Here is a 24,432-nt window from a genome sequence, read left to right as displayed (position 1 = left end):
TCGGTATAGAGAGCTCCGCGAAAGGACTATCGCTATGAGGAGCTTGACAACACGAGAGATAGGCAGAGGTTCATACTAATCATAGCGAAACAACTTGCAGATCCATGTAACTTCCTAGTTGTTCACCGAACCAGGAGCCATTTCTGCCCCCATTTCTCACCGAGGTAAGAGTGTCCTCGTTTTGAAAGCCACAGGAAACGACCGAGAAGGAATCTGATAATGCAAGGCGCTGTGGAATGACTGAATCGTGATTAGATCCCTAGCCACAGACTCGTGTCTCCTTGTTCCCATAGACTAACATCTAGTCTCTGAAATGAACATATCGTACTGAAAAAAAACAGTTGTTCAATTATCTTAATAAAAATATGATGAAAGGGAGCCAAGAGACTCTCTTCATTTTCAGATACTGCAGTAATCTAGACTTGCCAAATATAGTGAGTGAGTGAGTATGGTTTTACGCGGCTTTTAGCATGTTTAGCAATATTCCAGCAATATCATGGCGGGGGACACCAGAAATGGGCTTCACACATTGTACCCATGTCGGAATGGAACAAAAATTATAGACTTGCATGGGCTGTATTTGATATATATTTGTATCAGGGTCTGTAAGACAGACTATTGTTCCCACGGTATGTATGAAACGTGAACAGGAATTTTAGGGGTGGGGCTCTGTGTAAATTGCTTCCACATCAAAATAATTTCAGATGTTTTTTTGTCCTTTTCTGTGATGTAAGTATCTCCCCTGACCAACTAAAGCACACAGTTTACTTTGTTGACTAAGAGAGTGTATAGGCCTACAGTTGAACATGGATAGAGCTAACAAATGGATACATGAACTGTTACAAATTCCCTGATTTATTGCCTATATATTATCATATAAAATTTACGTACATAACAAACTCTCTACAGTGAACTAAAGTATATAACAAACTGATATCTGATCCTCGACAAGCCCAAATACCACCTATTAGTGACGTGTATAGCGAACTGAGAAATCTCAGTGTGTCAAGTGGCACTGTCAATTAGCTACTCACAATCAGTGGCAAATCAACACAATCAGCTGTGACAATTCAACCTTGTTATTGCTTTATGTCAGTCTTACCCTTACCAGTACATGTAGTTGGAATAATTTTGTCCGTAGAACAGACATTAAACATTTAAATTTTACAAGATTGTGTTGAAGTGTGCACATGCTATCAATGCAGACATAAAAAGTAAGAAAGACATTGCAGTGGAATTTAATATTCCCAAATCAACATTGAGTACCATTATTAGAAGAGAGAGTCCATTCTCGAATCCTGCGTGTCGACTGACCTTAGGCCCCGCCTGGAAAAGGTTTCAAGCTGCCAATCACCAAGACATAGAAGATGATCTTTTGGTTTCAAGCTTTGAAACATTCCGCTTAGTGGTCCATTACTGCCGACCAAAGATGACAAACTTGCTGTGAAATTACTGTATTCGACGTAATAAGCGCCCAGGGCGATCTCAAAATTAGAAATAGGGGGCTCTTATTAGAATATTGTTTTGGTGAAAGAGTTGAGAGATCGTAAATTTTGTGGTTGATGCTGACAGCCTGAAATGATACAAAAGAAAAGTCTGTGCGCCTTGGGCGCTTATTAGAGCAGGGCGCTTATTACGTCGAATATGGTAGGCCATAGCAATTTCACTTGTAACACTGCAAGGATCGACTGTTTCAAGCAGAGAGGACGATGGTAGCCAAATCTGCGCATGGTGAATGGGGAGTGGGGTGGGGTGAGTGTTGTCAGCCTGATTAGGTGTGGGACCATTCACTGACACAGCAATGCATCATGTTATACAATAAATTTCCATGTTACTGTGTTATTGCATATTGGCATACTGATACAAAACAAGGTGTTACTTAGTTTATAAGTATGTAACATATTGTTGCTCAGTTCAGTAAAACTTAGTGCATCATAGTATATTTCAGTGTTTGGCTGTTTGGCATAAAGTTTTTTATATTTCCTTCCAAAATCAAAAACTTTTGTGTAATTAGATGGTGTCAGTATTTCGTGTCATATTTGGTTTGCCTGGCAGCGTGCAACATCCCTGCCCAGGTTGTTACTGTGATTTTTTTGTGAAAACTTCTGACGGACACACATAAACAAGATAGTGAGTGAGTTGGGTTTTACGCCGCTTTTAACAGTATTCCAGTTATATCACGGCGTGTCAGCTTAATGTGGGAGGAAAGCCCGAAGTGATGCAGGTCTCACCACGAGCACGGGTATGGTGCTGAAAAACCTAGAAACATAATTGGGGTGAACCAGGATTCGAACCCACAATCATGGGTTTTTGGCATGCCCAAGGGACGCAACTCTGCACAGCGAATCGCAGCGCCTTAGACGACTGGGCCACCCATGCCCCTAATAAACAAGATAAATATGATATTGAAAGTGTTAATAATAATAATAATAATAATAATAATAATAATAATAAACAAGCAAAGTAAAGTGTCCATTCATTTATGTTTTCAGTGAACACCATGACATCCGCAAGTTAATAATGGAGGTCCAAAGCCAACCACAGAATCCTGGTTCTGTTCCTGAAACCTGTGTAATCACAGACTGTGAGATGGCGTTGTTCGAGACAGGTGAAAGACAAGAACTGTGCCAGCAAAGCAATTTGAGTTTATCAAGTTTGGGAAATTATTTAAGATGTCAGTGGCAGAATGGAGGCTCGCTTCCAAAGTGTAGTGAGTGTGGGAAAGAATTTGCACAAGCAAGTTACCTGAAGAAACACATGAAACGTCACTCAGGAGTCAGACCTTATCCGTGTATTGAGTGTGGGAAAGAATTCACAGAAAATGGCCATCTGAAGAGACACATGAAGACACATGAGACTGGTCACAGTGATGTGAATGGGAAACGTCATCAGTGTGGGGAATGTGGGAAAGTGTTTAAAACATCAGGTAACTTGCAGACACACATGATGAGTCACAGTGGAATCGAGTCCCTTGAGTGTGAAGTGTGTGGGAAAGTATTTAAAACATCATGGAGCATGAAGACCCACCAGAAGAGTCTTCACTGTGGACTCCAGCCTTTCAAGTGTACTGAATGTGGAAACACATTTTCACTAAGAGGTACTCTGGAGGGACACATGAGGATTCACAGTGGAGTCAAGCCCTTTGGGTGTGATGAGTGTGGGAAAGCATTTATACAAAAAGGTAATCTGAACACACACATGAGGCTCCACAATGGTATCAAGCCTTATAAGTGTGCTGAATGTGGGAAAGAGTTTGCCCAAGCAGGTACCTTGCAGTTTCACATGACGAGTCACAGTGGACTCCGGCCTTATAAGTGTGATGAGTGTGGGAAAACGTTTCCACTCAAAGCCAGTCTGGAGACACACTTGAGAATTCACAATGGTATCAAGCCATTTAAGTGTGCTGAATGTGGGAAAGAGTATGCACGAGCTGAGAGCTTGAGGTCCCACATGCTGAGTCACAGTGGGCTCAAGCCTTTTAAGTGTGATGAGTGTGGGAAAAGATTTCCACGTAGAGATACTCTGACGACACACATGAGAATTCACAGTGATAACAAGCCTTTTAAGTGTGGTGAATGTGGGAAAGAGTTTGCACAAAGAGGTAGCCTGAAGTCTCACATGCTGAGTCACAGTGGAGTGAAGCCCTTTGAGTGTGAGGAGTGTGGGAAAACATTTACACTGAAAGATACTCTGAAGACACACATGAGACTTCACAGTGGAATTAAACCTTTTAAGTGTATTGAATGTGGGAAAGAGTATGCACGAGCTGACAGCCTGAGGTCTCACATGCTGAGTCACACTGGAGAGAAGCCATATCAGTGTGCTGAGTGCTGGAAAACATTTCCACTGAAAGACACTCTGAAGACACACATGAGGCTTCACAGTGGAATCAAGCCTTTTAAGTGTGGTGAATGTGGGAGAGAGTTTGCTCTGAGAGGTACCCTGCAGGCTCACATGACGAGTCACAGTGGACTCAAGCCTTACAAGTGCAGTGAGTGCAGTAAAGCATTTACACAAAGAAGATATCTGAAGACACACATGAGGATTCACAGTGGAATCAAGTCTTTTAAGTGTGGTGAATGTGGGAAAGAGTTTTCTCGAGCTGATCGCCTGCAGTCTCACATGACGCATCACAGTGGTATCAAGCCTTATATATGTAATGAGTGTGGGAAGACATTTACACTAAAAAGTAATCTGAAAAGGCACATGATCCATCACAGTAGACAGCCTTGAAAGTGTGGTGAGAGTGGGGGGGGGGGGGAACATCCACAGCATCAAGTTGTCTGAAGACACACAGGGCATTATCAGGGAGTCCTGCCCTGAAAGTGTGGTGAGAGTTCGGGCAACATCCACAGCATCAAGTTGTCTGAAGACACACAGGGCATTATCAGGGAGTCCTGCCCTGAAAGTGTGGTGAGAGTTTGGGGAACATTCACTGCATCAAGTTGTCTGAAAGCTCAAGAGAGCTTTTGTTGTTACATGTTTCTTGTCTGTCCAACCAACCAGACATTGAACATCTACAAACATTGTCCCTTGAACTCCGCTTCAGGTCCTGCCAAATAGCATCCTTATGTTTGATGCTGATAATAATAATTATATTATTGTATAAGATGTTAGCCACCCAATCAACAATCAGACTCAATATCTGGGAACAAACAGCGCCCAGGCCTGAATTCTCCATGATCTTTGCTCATCATGCAGATCAAATACTTTCTTCTGACCCGTAGCAGATGACTTTATTTTAGTGACATATACCAGTGGCAGATGTTTCCCACTGTTTCTCTTCCAACCTTATATCCCAGCCGATGAAACACTTTCTCCTTAACCCTCTCAGCTGCTGTCATCACTGGTGTCTATCCATGTCGCCCTCTACTGTCAGCTTCTGGTATTTACAGCCAGTGTGGAGGGTGGGTGACAGATCATGTCTTGTTCTTGCTGGGTCACTTTCAATGATTTGCCAAATCTGAAACTTACCCTGATGACTTTAGTTATGTGACATTTACCAGTGGGAGATGTTTCCAACTTTGTGTCCCAGGTTTAAATATTGCAGACTGAAGCGTTGAAAATTAACTCGCTTTTGTCATTACATGTTTCTTGTCTGTCCAACCAGACATTGATTATCTACATACATTATCCTTTGAACTCTGCTTCAAGTCCTGCCAAATAGCATCCTTATGTTTGATGCTGATAATAATAATATTATCATATGATAATTAATAGCCAACCAATCAACAATCGTACTCAGTATCTGGGAAAAAACAGCTCCCAGGCCTGAAATCTCATGCAGATGAAAGACTTTCTTCTGATCCCTCTCAGCTGCTATCGTCACTGGTGTCTACCCATGCACCCCTATACTGTCAGCTATTTATAGCTTGTGTGGAGGAGGGGGAGACAAATAATGTCTTGTCCTTGCTGGGTCACTTTCTCTGATTTGCCAAACCTGGATTTTCGATAGATGACTTTAGTTTAGTGACAAATAATCAGTGGCAGATATTTCCCACTGTTTACCTTCCAAACCAGGTGTAAATAATGCTGACCGAGGCATCAAAAACTCTCTCATTTGGGGTATCTTACAAGGTTCATTGGTTCTCTGAATAGCTCTCCTAAGGGCACTGAATTTAGAGCCGACTTAGGTTTCTCTTATGTCTTATTCTTATCCGAGTTATTACTCAGATTCTAAAAGTAAAAACAAGAACAAAATACAAGTTAATTTTCAACAATTATTTCACAAAAAAACAAGGTTTATTTTTATAGATATGGTGCACATGAGAAGATCAGTCATGTTAACAAGATCTGTTAACATGACTGATTGCCATGTCTTTTACCAACATATGGATACGATTTTCCTCAACCTGTTTCTTTCGTTTTGGAATTGCATTTCTTTACATAAAAATGCATATATTCATCAGATTTTAGTGAGTGTAATAATTTCTCCCCTTAAACAAGCATATTAAAAGCTGATAAAATAGGAATATGACATCAACATAAAATCTTCAGTTACTACCTTGACTATACCCACGCTCAATCTCATTAAAATCAGATCTTAGTTATCGCTACCGCTCAACAAAGATCTGAGGACATCCCATTATGGGTCACGTCAGACTGAACTTGCACGAACTTTGACGACCAATGGAATGACCAATCAGAAGGCAGCTTTCTCATGCTTTACGGCACAAATTTCAAATTGGCGACTACGCTTCGAAACATATTTTAACAAATTCTCTAATACAAATTTGAAACCTGAACAAAAAAACATCCTGGAATGGCTAATAGATGGTCTAGATTGTAAGGATTCAGTCATTAAACCCGTAATTATCTTTCGGAATACCCCATGTTAAAGTTTTCGAGATTGCATGATTAGAAATCGCATTCCGACTGTCACTTTCATAATCTGGCAAGCGATGCACTGATTGGTCGGATGAAAGATCATTCTGATGTGACCCCTTATGGGATGTCTTCAGATCTTTGTTTAGCGGTAGCGAGAACTAAGGTCTGATTTTAATGAGATTGACCCATGCTTGTCATACATGGGATTGGGTGGTCAGACTCGTTGACTTGGTTGATGCATGTCATCGTATCCAAGTAATGCAGATCCATGCTCATGATGTCAATCATTGAATTGTCTGGTCGTTACTTGATTAATTACAGAATGCTGTCATGTAGCTGAGTGTGTGAGCATGCATGGATGTTGTTCAACTCTGAACTTAGCAATGTTACAGCTATGTGACAGCAGTCTGTAAATAATCAAGTCTGGACCGGACAATCCAGTGATCGACGTAATGAGCATTGATCTTCGCAATTGGAATATGACGACATGTCTCAACCAAGTCACCGAGCAGCATTAAGCAACAACAACAAAAATAATCAGTTGTATTAAAGTTGCCAAAATGATAAATAAAATGTGCAGAATTAGATAAATGACCCTAGCGCAGAAGGCATAATATTTCCGTAAGTATCAACGCATATGATTCTGCAGACAATGTGTGGTGTGATATATAGCAATACAATATTCACCTGCATCCCTACACAATTCTACAGTTTTAAAATTAAAGAGGATCTGTGAGGTTTCTGTTGTAGTAATTAAATCTACTGACCCCTTAAACATGAACTTTTGACAAAAAGGTTATGACAAAGACGCTGCAACAAATAAGATCTTGCAATTCTTTGACATCAGCGCTTTCCAAATTGGCATATTTGTTTGAATATACAGGAATGAGAATTTCCACCAAGTTACAGAATGACCCAGTTGTCTAAGGTGGGGCATTTCGCTGTGCAAACATTGTCCCATAGACGTGCCAGAAATCTAGGATCAGATGTTGAAATCTCTGATTAATGTTTTTTGGTATGTGCCATAGAAGTTGGTGTTCTAGTGGATACTTTTTGAATTGATAACACAGGTCTGACACGTTTTATTGTGAGTTTTTCACAAGTTGTCCAGTGCTCAACTCCCCTATAAAAAACATTGTCAGTTATTTCTGTTCGTTGAATTTTTAACTTTCAACATTGTTTTAAGTTTGCAGATCCATACACTGGGCAGAAAGTAGGGCCCCAGTGGCAAGTATGACAATTGTTTTTTTGTGACATGACAGTGTCCACATGTTTCAGAATTATTGAGTATTGATGAATATGAATGATCTCTTTTTTTCTGGACTAGCTGAATGCGTATTTGTGTTACATATTTGATTAATTATATCTGACATCTGAATAAACTGTGAAAATTTGTCTGCATTTATGTTGTTCTTATGAACAAAGGAACAACTGGTATAAACTGACCAATCTGGCTCCGTGAGAATTACAGCCTGTGAAGATCCGGGGTAGAATAGGTCTTCAGCAACCCATGCTTGCCCTTAAAGGCGACTATGCTTGTCCCAATTGCGTGGATCGATGCTCATGTTGTCAATCACTGGATTGTCTGGTCCAGACTCGATTACTTACAAACCGCCATCATATAGCTGGAATATTGCTGAGTGTGGCGTTAAACAACAAACAAACAAATCGGTAAGAATTACAGAAAACAATTTCACTGATGTGGGTAATATTCAATCATTGTTGAGCTATCCCCTCTGTTTGCTTGAATTTGCCCATTGCTCGCTCCACCTCTTAGCATACTTCTAAGGTCAGACTTAATTTTGCATCCATGATAATTTTAATTGTCATGACATAATGGAGCTTTTATACACTAGATAATGAAGGATGGAATCAACACCAATAAATATGCAAAATTCAGACAAATATTACATATTATAAATCATCTCGCAATCATCTCCATATATAGAGGTTATCACGCGAGTGTGTTTGGGGATGGTAAATATCCTGTATTAGGAATAAACGTATTTTGCGAGCCTTGGCGAGCTAAATACATAGTGTTTATTCCTAATACAGGATGTTTACCATCCCCATACACACAAGCATGATAACCTCTTTATCATATAATGTCATTCTATAATTCTGTAAATCGCTTTCCCAAACATACCGAAACATTGCGCGTTTTCCTGTAATGCACGCATTAATATATATTACGTCACAGTGTAAGTGATGTGTCAGTCGGATAGTGACAGTAGCCAATATAGTTCCAACTGAAATCGGTTTCTTATACAGTGGCGAAGCAACATATACGCAAAACAACAGTTGTTTTTAATTGCCTTTCGCGGCAATCCGTCGGTCTGTCCGCTAGAGTAACTGCCCTTTATCAAAGGGAAGCTACTCTAACCCTCGTCTATGACACGTAACGGCCACGGTCAGACGTTGTTGACAGTCGGTCTGTCCTGTTATAACTTTAAGAAGTGTAGTCAGATGTACACACAGCGACAAAACGAAACAAGGTAACAATTCAAACATATTTCGGCCAAATCCAACTATTTTAATTTGTGGAGAAGGTTTCAAGCCGCAGAGGTCTACAAGCACAGATATGGCTACTGATCCCGCTTGGCTAGGCTTCGTGCCCTCGCAAAATTGTTTCGAAATTTATATCTCCAAAGTTGCCAAAACTTATATAATGTCTTTGCTACGTCACAGTTAGACACTGATTTTCAGTATATTAGACTGTTCTTTTGATAATGATAGCAATTATCCCTGTAGTTTATATGGTTAATGGTTAATTTTGTCTCGATCGCCGAATGACGAGGGCGACGCCATGTTTGTTTATAAACAGTGAAAGTAGTCCTACTTGACCTTTGATATTTGCATCTCTATCCGCATATGACCCCAACGGATATCTTTTTTATCCGTTGGCTGTATCCTGCCGAGAAACCTAACCATTATAAGATAAAGTTTTTCATCTGGCACTTTAAAATTCAATCACTGAAGATAAATTGTGTACGTCTGTGTCAGTACTTCGAAAACATCAGAATGTTTGATTTTGTTCTTTGCTTTGTCCTCATCTTACACCTGGATTTCACTGAAATAGAAAATGTCTAAGACTAGCATCACTTTTAGCATTCCTCAAACATTAAGCCCCAGTGATATAACTGAAATACTGTTCAAGGCTACATAAAACAAGTGTGATATCTCAACTGGAGTCGGTTGGTCAGTGAAATCTCCACTATGCTGAGGTTTGTTTTTCAATGCCCTACACCTCCAGATTCCAGTTATATGATGATGGTCTGAAAATAATCAAGTCTGGACACGAGAATTTTTCTTCGCAATTGTGTTACGATGACATCCATCTATCAAGTCAGAGAGCATGTCTGACCAGTCGAACTAGTTTGTCGTCGCCTCTTAGAACAAGCATGGGTTGCTGAAGGCCAATTCTAACCTGGAATCTTCATAAGCCTATTCTAAGGACATTATCTTCAGCCTTTTGTCACACGAAAGGGGGAGTTCTAGCACAGGAGACACGGACTAACTGCAGTGAACATGTGGAATTGTTGCGGTAATAAACCTTTCCAGATAAACACGATTGTAGTGAGTTTCAATTTACCCCATCGATAATGTTTCATCTATAGAAGCGAGGAGAAAAACTAACGAAGGTGTAATCAATACAGTACAACGAAGCATTCAGCAGTATTCCAGCTGTGTGACGGCAGTCTGTAAGTAATCAGGTATGGGCCAGACAAATCCGGTGAGACCCGTGAAGATCCGGGGTAGAATAGGTCTTCAGCAAACCACGCTTGCCGTAAATGGCGACTATGCTTGTCGTAGGAGGCGACTAACGGGATCGGGTGGTCAGGCTCGCAGACTTGGTTGATGCATGTCATCGTTTCCCAATTGCGTGGATCAATGCTCATGATGTCACTCGCTGGATTGTCTGGTCCAGACTCGATTATTTACAGACCGCCGTGATATTGCTGGAATATTGCTAAAAGCGGTGTGAAACTATACTCACTCACTGTAGGGATGCAACTTTGCAGCACGAAAATGCCCTCCTACATGTTGCACGTTTAACAGACATTTTGAGGCAGCATTGCTGTACTGCCATGGCCGACTGTTTCTCTAGGCCTCTTCCCCCATAGAACATGTCTGGGATGAGATGGACCGACGCCTACGACAGGACCAGAACCACTCGGTTTATGCAAGCTCAGTTACCCAATCTTTGGTGGACATTTGGAATAACATCCCCACTTTATATGAAGCACAGTTACTTTTTACAGTAGAACAGAATCACCCCAACGTCCAAATTTTGAATAATGTCCAGGACATTACTACATAGCTGGTTTCTTCCGTTTCTGACGTCAATTCCGGTAGCGATGACATAATTCCGCTGACTTTGAGGGTGATACTAGCTGTTAACCTATTACCTGCCCTTCACAGTGTAGACAGACGAAATGGGCCAAATTGTTAACCTACCATCAAAGGATGTTGCTGCACAAGGTGCAGAATCATAGACGGGTTATAACCTAAGAGCTATGGTAAGGCTGTGATGGATATTGAACTCTGCATGTGTAAGACAATGTAAGTCGAGTTCTGAGACTTTAGCTGCTGTGATCATGCCCAAAAGGAACGCTGCCTTTTGGGGTTTATGAAACAACATAGCAGACGTCAAAGGTAAGAACAGCTTCTCCAAAAGATTTGAAAAGATGATAAAGGGGTTCCATTTAGGGAAAGTGTGTGGGGTCTTGATATCCTCCAGTAGAACAATTCTCATGAGTCTGTTGAGGACAGGATGATTTTTCTCGATAGTCTGTCATGCTATAGAACAGAGGTTAGAGCAGACCTGTATCCTTTGAAGATGGCAAGACAGAACTTAATATCCTGGTGATCGTCATTGGATTAGGAGCTCAACCGGAAGCCTGCATCTTATGAACGGTTACTTCCAAGCGTGAAGATGGATACTGTATAGACTGGCGTGCATGACTACTGATCTTGGTTTGGCAGAGGTTCCAGTAGTCTGAGGGGTTCGTTCAAGAGTAGCGGAAACAGTCTGAGGAACCGGCCATAACATTGCTATGAGAAAGGTCATGCAGTTTGTGTCCTCTATATATCACACCGGAGATTCCAAGGAGGGAAAGCGTACGCAAATATTCCCGTCCAGTCCATGGACAACGCATCAACTGGGTCCGGCACTAAGCTGACATTCACTAGATGTGACTAACAAGTCCCACGTCGATCTAACGGAATGCTTCCGGGTGGGGAAACCAGTCTGTAGTCACTATCCTACCCCGACGTGATAAGCTTCTGACATGATGTTGAACTTTACCTGGTATGTGACGGTAAACAACAAACAAACAAACAACATCGTAGATTGCGCTCATCTCGAGAAATTGATGTGAAGATCCTTTTTGTAAAGTTGCCATAGCCCTTGAATCGTTGGACATGCAAATGGAAAGTCCTTCATGAGGTTTCCTGGGATCCTTCAACAATGTTGGCGGGAAATGTTTTAGGCTATCTAACCTTCGTGTCCTTTGAGGGCACGGGTGGCCCAGTCGTCTAAGGCGCCGCGATTCGTTGTGCAGAGTTGCGTCATTTGGGCACGCCAGAAACCTATATTTGTGGGTTCGAATCCTGGTTCGGCCCGATTATGTTTCTAGGTTTGTCAGCACCACACCCGTGCTCGTGGGTTTCACCGAAGTGGTAAACGTCTGAGACCTGCATCACTTCTGGCTTTCCTCTCACATCAAGCTGACACGCCGTGATATAACTGGAATACTGTTAAAAGCGGCGTTAAACCCAACTCACTCACTCACTTGGTGTCCTTACTGAATTCATCCACGCCTGTAAGGAACGAATAAAATGTTCTCCTGTAAGTCAAATCCTGTTGAGACGTCAGATTGCCTTGCAATGACATCCTCCATCGTAGAGTGAGGTTGGGCCTATCAGCCACATCTATGACAATCGGCAGTGTTTTGAGGTAACGATCCTCCAGTGGACATGGGATTCTCCTGTGAAGCGCCGATATATATATATATATATATATGCTGTTTTGTACTGGCATGTTCTCTGGAAATATAAATCAGTAGTTAGATCACGGAAGCTGATTCCTTTCTTGACCAAGCAACAGAAAACCACTTGGTCATGCTCAATGACTTGAATAATCTCATTGTATCCCAGTTGTGTAGATCTATGTTTATGATGTCAATTCCTGGTTTATCTGGTGCAAACTTGATTAAGCACAGACCGCCATCATTTAACTATATCTACTATGTGCGGTATTAAACAACCAACAAACCAAGAAAACTTCGGAATAAAACCTCTGTTGTGATCTGTATTCTCCTTTTCCCGTATGGCCATCTTGTCTATAGTAGCGACTGAATGACCAAGGAAGCAGCTGGTACCTTGGGACTTTCTTCTGGCCGGGAGACAAGATCTGGTCGTTGACGGAACTGTACCTTCCTAAACTTCCTGTACCTTCACGACTTCTAGAATCTAGCGGTCAGACGCGGTGTGCTTCCAATTTGTTGGCGAATGTTAGCAGTCGTCCTCCCACTAGTTCTGATGTTGGCGATAGGTTGAATTTTCATCATTGAGAATCTGAGTCCATAAACATAGCCAGGCTGATAGGGTTTCTTACAAAAAGTGGGGTTGTCTGACAGTTCTAGCAGCGATCCTCTCTTCAAACAGGCTTGCACCCTCTGTGGTCCCCTCCCCGTCGCTTGTGACTGAAATAACGACTGCTCTTTCAAGATTGTGTAAGGCATCAAGTGATAAGTCCTGTTCTTCAACTTGTTGATCAGATAGGACTCTCCTTCGGAAGGTAAAAATCGGAAGCGATGCCGAGGGTGCTGGCTGCCAAGTTAATGGTGGGCTGTTGGAATCCTGACATCCACATCTTGGTGATGAGTATCTCTTCTTGCATTCTAACAATGCCATCTACAAGACTGTATCAGACCGACTTGGTCCGTCTGGATGGAGACTGGAGACTCTCTTGAGATTCCTTCATAGGATTCCTCTAGTGGTTGGGTAACGTGGCACACTCCCACCACAAACCAGTTGTATGCCCCAATATCCACAGCATGTCTGCTTATCGAGTCTTGACATCGGTAAAGACACTCGCGTATTACGAGACGACTAGCTTGAAGAAGTAATGGTCCACACTTGGAGGATACGGTTGAGGGCAGTCATGGGTTCGATGTCCTGCGTTTCAGTTTGGAAAGTGCTAGCTTCACGTCACTTCTCAACTTCATGATGACGTGTAACTCGTAACTCGGTGATAGTAGAACACAGTGCATGTGCTGAGATGGAAGGTCCATGGCAACCTGCTTATTACAGCATCTGTGGAATACCTTTCTTGTCTGTTTCTGGCTTGAGACCCGAGGTGAGATGGTCGATCTCTTCCAATAACTGTTGGGGGCACGGGTGGCCCAGTCGTCTAAGGCGCCGCGATTCGCTGTGCAGAGTTGCGTCACTTGGGCACACCAGAAACCTAAGATTATGGTTCGCCCCGATTATGTTTCTAGGTTTGCCAGCACCATACCCGTGCTCGTGGGTTTCACCGAAGTGGTAAACGTCTGAGACCTGCATCACTTCGGACTTTCCTCCCACATTAAGCGGACACGCCGCGATATAACTGGAATACTGTTAAAAGCGGCGTTAAACCCAACTCACAAACTCCAATAACTGTTACTGCTGGAGATGAATCGGACAAGACCCGTTGAGATGAGCCGTTTTCATCCCTCTGGTCCGGGTCCAAGTCTAGGCTGAAAGGTCTGATCACGGAGCCATGTCCAGCCTGGTAGACATGCCAGACTAGGTCCTGTGTGGCAAGTGATGATCCGGGTCTGTCGGTGTCCAGCTCTTGACCAAGACCCTGGCTTGTGGAGACGTAGGCTGAGACATGTGGCTCGTGCAGTCCAGTGAGCACGACCGTGCGTTCTCCGCCCGGGACCCGATCAGTTCTCTGGCTGCCCAGATATCAGGCCAAGCTGAAGGTCAAACATAATCATGGAGTCCTAGACTAACATCTAGTCTCTGAAATGAACATATCGTACAGAAAAAAACAGTTGTTCAGTTATCTTGATAAACATATAATAAAAGGGAGCCCAGTTACTCTCTTCATTTTCAGCCTGATACTGCAGTAATCTAGACTTGCCAAACATTATAGACTGTATTTGATATATATTTGTATCAGGGTCTGTAAGACAGACTAATGGAGTCCGTGCTTGTGACCGTCGCAATAATCGACGCTTCTTTGTTCCCCATGCGGTGTCCGTGGAGTCCGACGGAGGTTGGAATCATCTTCATGTCCCGGTTTCCAATCTCCCGCAAAGCCCGCATGTGCCACCGTGTGGTGCCCGTAGTGGTCTTGTCGCAATCTGTATTATAATAAGTCGAGGAAATGAAGGCTTTCTTCAGTGGGACCGACGTTTGCCAGACTCCAATGGCCACCGTACGGAGACATAATTTCGTTGTTATCTCTCTGCTTCATGTCACCTCTCGGTCTGGTAGAAGTATATTGTTCATTTAAGTGTCACACACACTTGAACCTGAGTGAGTGAGTGAGTTGGGTTGACACAATTTGAACAGTATTCCCGTTACATCACGGCTGTTCAGTATAATGTGGGAGGAAATCCCCAAGTGATGCAGATCTTAGACGTTTACCACTTTGGTGAAACCTACGAGCAGGGGAGTGGTGCTGAGAAACCTAGAAACACAATCAGGGCGAACCGGGATTCGAACCCACTATCATAGGTTTCTGGTATGCCCATGGGACTCAAACTCTGGACAGAATACGACTGGGACACCCATATCCCCAATTGAACATGGAAATATTTAGACTTAAAATGTATCATTTGTATGATTGACTTAAACCTATCTTGTGTTAGATAAGATAATTAAAAATATGACAAATTAATATTTTACAACATTTGTAATATATGAGTTACATCATTAGCCGTGTTCTAAACATGTTAAGGCGTGCTGTAGGTAAAAGATCTGAAAGTTTCAGCATGATAGATTCGGGGTTGGGGCGTGGAAGTGCCCTGATAAAAGGTGTTATATATTAAAATCATATTTATGCTTTTTCACCTGCCAACAAACTGTCAATGAACAGAGAAGCGCTACGACGGAGCAGGCATTTTGGTCAATACTGTTCGATAGTGAGTGTGCGGGTATATTCTACAGTCATGGCGCAGGATAAGTCTGAAAACAGCAGAAGGGGAAAGGTTCTTGTAAAGAAGAAAATACAATTATTTTAAAGAAATGTTTTCATGGACAAATTTCTAGTTGATTCTCAGAAACAATATACAGCCTCTCCAGAACTGTATCCAAGTCTATTTTGGGGGAACACAGAAAAGAATAGTGCTTTTGAAAACCATTTTTTAAATATATTTTACAGTGGGCGGATCTGTAAACTATTTTTAAAGTATCACTTCTTTTCGGTATTAATTTGGCGAAACTGTGTCTCCAGCTGTTATATGGCGATTTCACAGAAATGACATTCACTTGGAAAGTGGGATTGAAATTGTTTTTCTTTTTTTAATTCTTTGTTGACAATATTTCGAAAAAGCATGACAGACATGGGGTTGAACTCTTCAATATCTGTATCATACCCAGAATGATCACAAGTGTAAGGTTTGCATGGAGTGATGTCCCTTTAATAATCCCTCCGAAATCACGCGAAGGTAAAACGAAAAGGCTGCCATAGCCAAAATGCTTGCAGAGTCATGTAACTTCCAGCTTGTTCACCCGACTAAGAGATATTTCTCGACGAGGTAAAAGTGTGATGAATTTAAAAGCCGGAGGAAACGGTGAAGAAGGAATATGATACTGCCAGGTACTGCTGAATGAAAGTAGGGCCCTAGGGCAGAATGCACGGTCACATGTGTTCACCTGTCTGATCACAGTATCCCGCAACGTGAATATTTTACTGAAAAGGAGGTTACGGGAATGGGGCTTGGCCAGGATATCTGTCGTTATGATTCTCACAAATGTCGGTCAGTTTTGAATTACTTCCTCGTCATAATAATTTCTGAGGTTTATTTATGTCCTTGTTTGTGGTGAATTATCGGCCCTGAGCAACTTCAGCATAATTTTTTATTTTATTGACGAAAAGAGCATACAAAACAGCTTTGATCCAGACAATCAACACGGCACGAGGATGTTTTGTAGCATGCCTATCTATTGATGCAAATACCTATTCAGACCATCTTTAGTATACAGTACCACTAGGGCTGGGACGAGTCCAAATTTGCTACCAGGGTACCCACCTCCCTACCCTACCCAGGTAGGTTTGTAGGTCTCAAGAGATAGGTAGAAAATGTCCGATTGGGAATAGTTTGACCGTAGCCCTGGCAAAATGTATTTAGATAAACAATCTGGTCATACTTACACTGAAGTTTACTGCATGAAGTTTTATCTTTATTCAGACATTAAAGTAAGAAGGAATGGGTGCATTGTCAGAAAGAAATGGGAACATTAGTGACTGATAGTGTAGCCACAGTGTTTTAGATATATTTTTTTCCTTAAACAATATATCACTTGACTAACCATGGGTCCGGGTAGTGCTGTGGGTACCCGTGTCCTACTCAGGACCCACCAACCCGAGTACCCGAGTTACCCGTCCCAGCACTAAGTACCACAACTTCTTGTGAGGAGGGCCAGTCGGGTAGCCTAGTGGTTAAAGCGTTTGCTAGTCATGCCGAAGACTCGGGTTCGATTCCCAACATGGGTACAATGTGTGAAGCCCATTTCTGGGGTCCCCTGTCGTGATATTGCTGGAATATTGCTAAAAGCGGTGTAAAACTATACTCACTCACTCACCCTTGTGAGGAGGATCTGGCTGCAGGTCACGTCTCAAAGACAAGAAACCAGTTTTTCGTGACAGTCTGTCGAACGTCGTCCTGCAACCTTAGGATTGTTAGCCCAATAGCCAGCCGACTTAGGTGAGCAGGTCAAAACAGCCTCGTGTCAGAAAGGCCTCAAAGGTAAAGTCAAAATGGTAAAGTCAAAATGGTCACAGAAAAAAAGTCAAAATAGCCACGACCCATAGTCAAAATGGCCACAATAAAGTCATAACGGCAACAACACTAAAGAAGACAAACTCAAGTATTGTGTCACATTATTGTATTTTATACATTGTATAACAGTTCTTAACACTACCATGTACCATGTGCATTCAGTTCTTAATTCAGCACTAACTCAGCACAACACAAGTGATAACACAGTTCTATGTCACAGTTCCACATCACATATGAAACTCTTGGTCCATGGTTTGAAGTCCACATGCTCAGCAGCTCAGATGGTGTTGTGTGACCTTCCTTGTACATTCTCCAGGCCGCAGGGGGCTGTCGGGTAGCCTTGTGGTTAAAGCTTCGCTAGTCACGCCGAAGACCCGGGTTCGATTCCCGACATGGGTACAATGTGTGAAGCCCATTTCTGGTGTTCCCGCTGTGATATTGCTGGAATATTGCTAAAAACGGCGTAAAACCATACTTAATCACTCACTCCAGGCCGCAAAGATTTCTTCTTGCTGGTTTGTAGCATTCTTCTTGATGTAGCGGCAGAGGTTGTCAGCTTACATCAAGAAGACCTGAAGGCCAAGGAGAGACACCTCCTTGTGTAGGATTAGTCTGAAATAAAAACACTAAAAGTAAAAGGATTCCTCATTAGGATTAAAGTTTTTTTACGTTTTCACAACAGATTGGTACACTGGTCAGTACAGAGATCAAAGTAAATGGATGAGACTGGTTAAAACAACACGTGAAATATACTATAAGGGTAACGCTATATTTCAGGGCATTACCATTTGCAGAAGCCTGAGGTCTTCCATTAACTGCTTGACGAAGGAGGGCAGCTGAAAAGACCGAGGGCTTCTGCAAATGATAATGCCCTGAAAAATAGCGTTACTATTATTATAGCTAAAATGGATAGAATTTGTTATCAAATAAAAAGAAACAATACTATCATTTTCAAACATTTACTGCAATCAACATGAATGTCGCTGACCCACTTTTACAAATATGGAAACGTCATAGAAACCAGATGATGTCGCTATTGATCGTGATGTCACCTATCCCTATCTTATGACGTCACCTAACAATGTGCATGATAATGGCCTGTCGTCAAGAAATATGAGGGCATTATCAAGTTACAGTGGCCTGCTTATTTTTGATATTATACGGGCGGTTTAATGATAATTCTATCCATTTTAGCTATAATGGAAGATATTAATTGTAATAACAACATCTAATATGTATACTCTGTAGACAACCTGCTCAATTTGGATATTAATTTTTTATTAAAAACAACATCTAACACGTATACTCTGTACACATGTATCATGCTTACGTTCATTCATTAGTATTATGGACATTTTGACTAGTGACCTGTGGCCGTTATGACTTGACCGCCTCCGTGGTCTAGTGGTAGAGTGTCCCCCTGGAGAGCTTGTTACCCTGTCTGGCGCTCGGCATTAAGGGGCTGAAACAAGGACTGGTCGGCTCGGAGTCAGTATACTGTGTCTGAGTGGGGTATTCATGTTAAACTGCGGCATGGTATCTCAGTGAGCTAGCACTATAAATCAGCATCAGTCCGGACTAGTACAAGCAGCCAACCAAACACACACGAACATGCACGTCGCTATATAAGTGCAATAATCTTGGATGCGACGTTTAACCCCATTTCACCTCACCTCACCTCACGCCGTTATGACCTTTTTTCTGTTGTGGCTGTTATGACTTTGGGTTTGTGGCCATTTTGACTTTTTTGTGGCTTTTTTTAGTTTTGAGGACGTTTTGACTACAACCTGACTGAGCTACGTCCACACTGTTAAACTTAGTGCATATTTACCTTGTCATGCCTTTGACGTTACGGAACTGAACGGAAAGGGACGAACAGGTGACAGACACTTACAAAGGCTACAGGTATGCATGGTCTCTATTGACTGTAGTCGACGGACACTTACGAGTAGCCCCGATGCCATTTAACACACTCGTCCCATTCTTTAATCCACAAGATACCGAGTGGTGAGAAATGTGCTGATATGGTGTGATTGGCTCTATGCGTCTGACATTGAATTCATGAGTACGCACGAATGACATGGTTTTAATAAGTCCTTGGGTGATTTTTGTCACAGAAAGGTGGGAGGGAACACTGTAAAGATAACGTGGATCATAGTAAGCAACAAGGAATTATTACTGACAAGGAGTCGTGAGCAAAAGTTGCTGGGATGGAAATTCCATTACAGTTTCCTGTAGCTAAAACAATTTGACATGAAACTACTTCATCCTGCTCACCTCGACATTTTTGTGAGAAGAATAAATGCAACTGAAAATGTGAAAACAAAATAAACAAAAGTACCCTGACAAGTGCATTATTTATAGGGCTGCATGGTATTACTGGCAAGCCGGTAAACCGCAATATGCAAATGAAACAATTACGTATCACGATACGTTTGTGATGTACCGGTATATTGACAATGATTTTGTGTTTTCAACTTTAACTTGCTAAGGCCTAATTATTTTTACTCTTTCAACACCGTAGGCCGGTAGACCGACCAAGAAGCATCAAGTCCCCAGACACCGTAGGCCGGTAGACCGACCAAGCCGTAGTCGTGACAAAATACTTATTACCACACTTTGTGTCTTCGGCTCCAATACTTGAAAATGCATAAGATGGGGTTACAGTGAGTGAGTTGGGTTTAATGCAGCTTTTAACAGTAATCCAGTTATATCGTGGCGTGTCAGCTTAATGTGGGAGGAAAGCCTGAAGTGATGCAGGTCTCGGACATTTACCACTTCGGTGAAACCCACGAGCATGGGTTTGGTGCTGACAAACCTAGAAACATAATCGGGCCGAACCGGGATTCGAACCCACAATCATAGGTTTCTGGCGTGCCCAAGTGACGCAACTCTGCACAGCGAATCGCGGTGCCTTAGATGACTGGGCCACCCGTGCCCCAGATGGGGTTACAACCCCCTTAGACCCCCTTCACAGCTTGTAAAGCCTCGTAACCATCCTGGTCAATATGAATCTAATTGATGTATTGCAAAAGAATTCCCATGGTAGATTTATAGTGTTTGGACCGAATTACATCTAAACATAACGTTTCAATGTGTGCAACATCATTAAATAAATACCTGATACAAATAGACTACATTCCCATGCATAATAATGAAAACAACCAAAGCGAAAAAAGAAACTTGCCATATTCGACATAATACGCGCCCAGCTCAAATAAGGGTCCTGAGCGATATTTGCTAATATATTGGCTAGTGAACAATCCCAATTAGCACCCCTTCCGATTGATGAGTGTACACAAGACTTATTTATTCATGTGTAATACATGTGTTATATGCATCCTTAATGTATCTGTCGTAGATAAACATTTTTGGCTGTCAGCTTCAACCACGAAATTTACGATCTTTCAACTCTGTTGTTTTTCACCAAAATAATATTCTAATAAGAGCCTCCTATTTCTAATTTTGAGAGTGCCCTGGGCGCTTATTATGTCGAATACGGTATGCATATTAGTTACCATTTACAATCCATTAAGTTAAAACCGATGAAATCTTTGTTGAAAATCAAATTGCATGGTTAGATAGAAGCCAGTGTTTATCAAAGCTTAGATGAAAATATGAAGCCAATCACTACTCTCAAGCGGAATAGCGACTCGTGCCCCTCTCGTAGCGCAAATGGGCATACATAAAATAATTGTCAACTCTTTGCGTAATGATTCACATATATTTCCTCGTATATTATATATATTTCAGATGCAATTTAAAGCACATCTGGACATGCAGAGTTATACAGTATGGTTGAACACATTTAACTGTGTCTTGGGTATAATTTTAGATGCAAGACATATGTAAAATCAAAAATTATTTCTGAGGAATTCTTTATGAACAACTTGAAATCAAACGCGCTTGTCGTATTTCCGCACATAACATTCATCGATAGGGGGACGAGTCTTCTTGCAGGTTACGGAAAGGGGCGAGTGCTGATGAATGCAGATGAAGATGATATGGAAACATCAGACGAAGATGATAAACAATTAAGTGACAACTTTTTTATGTTTTCAGTGAACACCGTAACATCCACAAGTTGATAATGGAAGTACAAACCCATCCCCAGAATCCTGGCTCTGTTACAGAAACATGTGTAATGACAGACGGTGAGAGAGCGTTGCTGGATGATTTCAAGAAAGAATCTGATACTGACATGCTGAAAACAGATTGTCTCAAGAAACAGTGTAGTGAGTGTGGGAAAGAATTCACAGAAAATGGCCATTTGAAGAGACACATGAAGACACATGAGACTGGTCACAGTGATGTGAATGGGAAACCTAATCAGTGTGGGGAATGTGGGAAAGTGTTTACGAGATCAAGTAACTTGCAGACACACATGATGAGTCACAGTAGCGTCAAGCCTCATAGATGTGTTGAATTTGGGAAAGTGTTTACGAGATTAAGTACTTTGAAGACACACATGATGAGACACAGTGGACAAAAGCCCTTTGAGTGTGATGTGTGTGGGAAAGTACTAAAATCTTCATGGAGCATGAAGATGCACCATCAGACTCTCCACCGTGGAATCAAACCTTTTAAGTGTGCCAAATGTGGAAAAACATTTTCACTAAGAAGTACTCTGAAGGGCCACATGTGGATTCACAGTGGAATCAAGCCTTTTAAGTGTGCTGAATGTGGGCAAGAATTTGCACACTCAAATAACATGAAGTCTCACATGAGGAGTCACAGTGGAGAAAATCCTTTTGAGTGTGATGTGTGTGGGAAAGTATTCACAACATCATGGAGCTTGAAGATGCACCAGAAGACTCTTCACTGTGGACTCCAGCCTTTTAAGTGTGCTGAATGTGGGAAAACATTCACACTAAGAGGTACTCTGGAGTGTCACATGAGGATTCACAGTGGAGTCAAGCCCTTTGGGTGTGATGAGTGTGGAAAAGCATTTACACAAAGAGGCACTCTGAAGACTCACATGAGGCTCCACAATGGTATCAAGCCTTTCAAGTGTGGTGAATGTGGGAAAGAGTATGCACAAGCAGGTACTCTGCAGGCTCACATGACGAGTCACAGTGGACTCCGGCCTTATAAGTGTGATGAGTGTGGAAAAACATTTCCACTCAGAGCCACTCTGAAGACACACTTGAGAATTCACAGTGGAATCAAGCCTTTCAAGTGTGCTGAATGTGGGAAAGAGTTTACAGAAGCTGGTAACCTGCAGATACACATGAGAAGTCACAGTGAACTCAAGCCCCATAAGTGTGAGGAGTGTGGGAAAACATTTAGACTAAGAGCTACTCTTGAGATTCACATGAGGACTCACAGTGGTATCAAGCCTTATAAGTGTGTTGAATGTGGGAAAGAGTTTGCACAATCAGGTACCCTGAAGTCTCACGTCAGGAGACACACTGGTGTCAAGCCGTATGAGTGTGAGGAGTGTGGGAAAACATTTACCCTAAGAGATACTCTGAAGAATCACATTAGGATTCACAGTGGAGTCAAGCCCTTTGAGTGTGTTGAATGTGGGAAGAAATTTACAGGAGCAGGTGCCCTACGGTCTCACGTGAGGATTCACAGTGAAATGAAGCCTTATAAGTGTGGTGAGTGTGGGAAAACCTTTACACAAAGAAGTAATCTGAATACACACATGAGGATTCACAGTGGACTCAAGCCTTTTAAGTGTGATGTGTGTGGGAAAGAGTTCACACGGGCAGGTACCCTGCAGTCTCACATGCTGTGTCACAGTGGACTCAAGCCCTTTAAGTGTGATGAGTGCGGGAAAACATTTACACAAAATAGTAATCTGAATGCACACATGAAGGTTCACAATGGAACCAAGCCTTTAAAGTGTGCTCAATGTGACAAAGAGTTTGCACATGCAGGTAGCCTGCAATCTCACATGAGGCTTCACAGTGGAGACAGGCCTTTTAAGTGTAGTGAGTGTGGGAAAACATTCACAATATCAAGTCGTCTGAAAAGACACATGGTGCATCACAGTGGACTCAAGCCTTTTAAGTGTAGTGAGTGTGGGGAAACATTTGCGCTAAAAAGTTATCTGCATGCACACATAAAGCTTCACAGTGGAATCAAGCCTTTTAAGTGTGGCGAATGTGGGAGAGAGTTTGCACATTCAGGCAACCTGCAGTCACACATGAGGAGTCACAGTGGAATCAAGCCCTTTGAGTGTGATCTGTGTGGGAAAGGGTTTGCAAGATCTTGGAGCATGAAGATGCACCAGAAGAGGCTTCATAGTTAAGTCCTGCCCTGAAAGTGTGGTGAGGGTTGGGGGAACATTCACTGCATCAAGTTGTCTGAAGACACACACAGGGCATCATCAGGGAGTCCTGCCCTGAAAGTGTGGTGAGAGTTGGGGGAACATTCCCAGCATCAAGTTGTCTGAAGACACACAGAGGGCATCATCAGGGAGTCCTGTCCTGAAAGTGTGGTGAGAGTTGGGGGAACATTCCCAGCATCAAGTTGTCTGAAGACACACAGAGGGCATCATCAGGGAGTCCTGTCCTGAAAGTGTGGTGAGAGTTGGGGGAACATTGACAGCATCAAGTTGTCTGAAGATTCACAGAGGGCATTATCAGGGAGTCCTGCCCTGAAAGTGTGGCGAGAGTTGGGGGAACATTGACAGCATCAAGTTGTCTGAAGACACACACAGGGCATCATCAGGGAGTCCTGTCCTGAAAGTGTGGTGAGAGTTGGGGGAACATTCCCAGCATCAAGTTGTCTGAAGACACACAGAGGGCATCATCAGGGAGTCCTGTCCTGAAAGTGTGGTGAGAGTTGGGGGAACATTCCCAGCATCAAGTTGTCTGAAGACACACAGAGGGCATCATCAGGGAGTCCTGCCCTGAAAGTGTGGTGAGAGTGGGGGGAACATTCCCAGCATCAAGTTGTCTGAAGACACACAGGGCATCATCAGGGAGTCCTGTCTTGAATGTGTGGTAAGAGTTGGGGGAACATCCACAGCATCAAGTTGTCTGAAGATTCACAGAGGGCATCATCAGGGAGTCCTGTCTTGAAAGTGTGGCGAGAGTTGGGGGAACATTGACAGCATCAAGTTGTCTGAAGACACACACAGGGCATCATC

At 42.4% G+C, this 24,432-nt stretch overlaps 1 pseudogene; it reads left to right on the top strand.

The window, feature by feature from the left end:
* On the top strand, positions 1 to 23,614 carry LOC139454909 (zinc finger protein 721-like; annotated as a pseudogene).
* Positions 23,615 to 24,432: the final 818 nt, after the last annotated feature.

Source organism: Haliotis cracherodii, unplaced genomic scaffold (assembly GCF_022045235.1).
Source record: "Haliotis cracherodii isolate W230 unplaced genomic scaffold, xgHalCrac1.p SCAF_11, whole genome shotgun sequence".
In the NCBI taxonomy this organism is placed as follows: domain Eukaryota; kingdom Metazoa; phylum Mollusca; class Gastropoda; order Lepetellida; family Haliotidae; genus Haliotis; species Haliotis cracherodii.
This window is presented reverse-complemented; position numbering and strand designations above follow the sequence as displayed.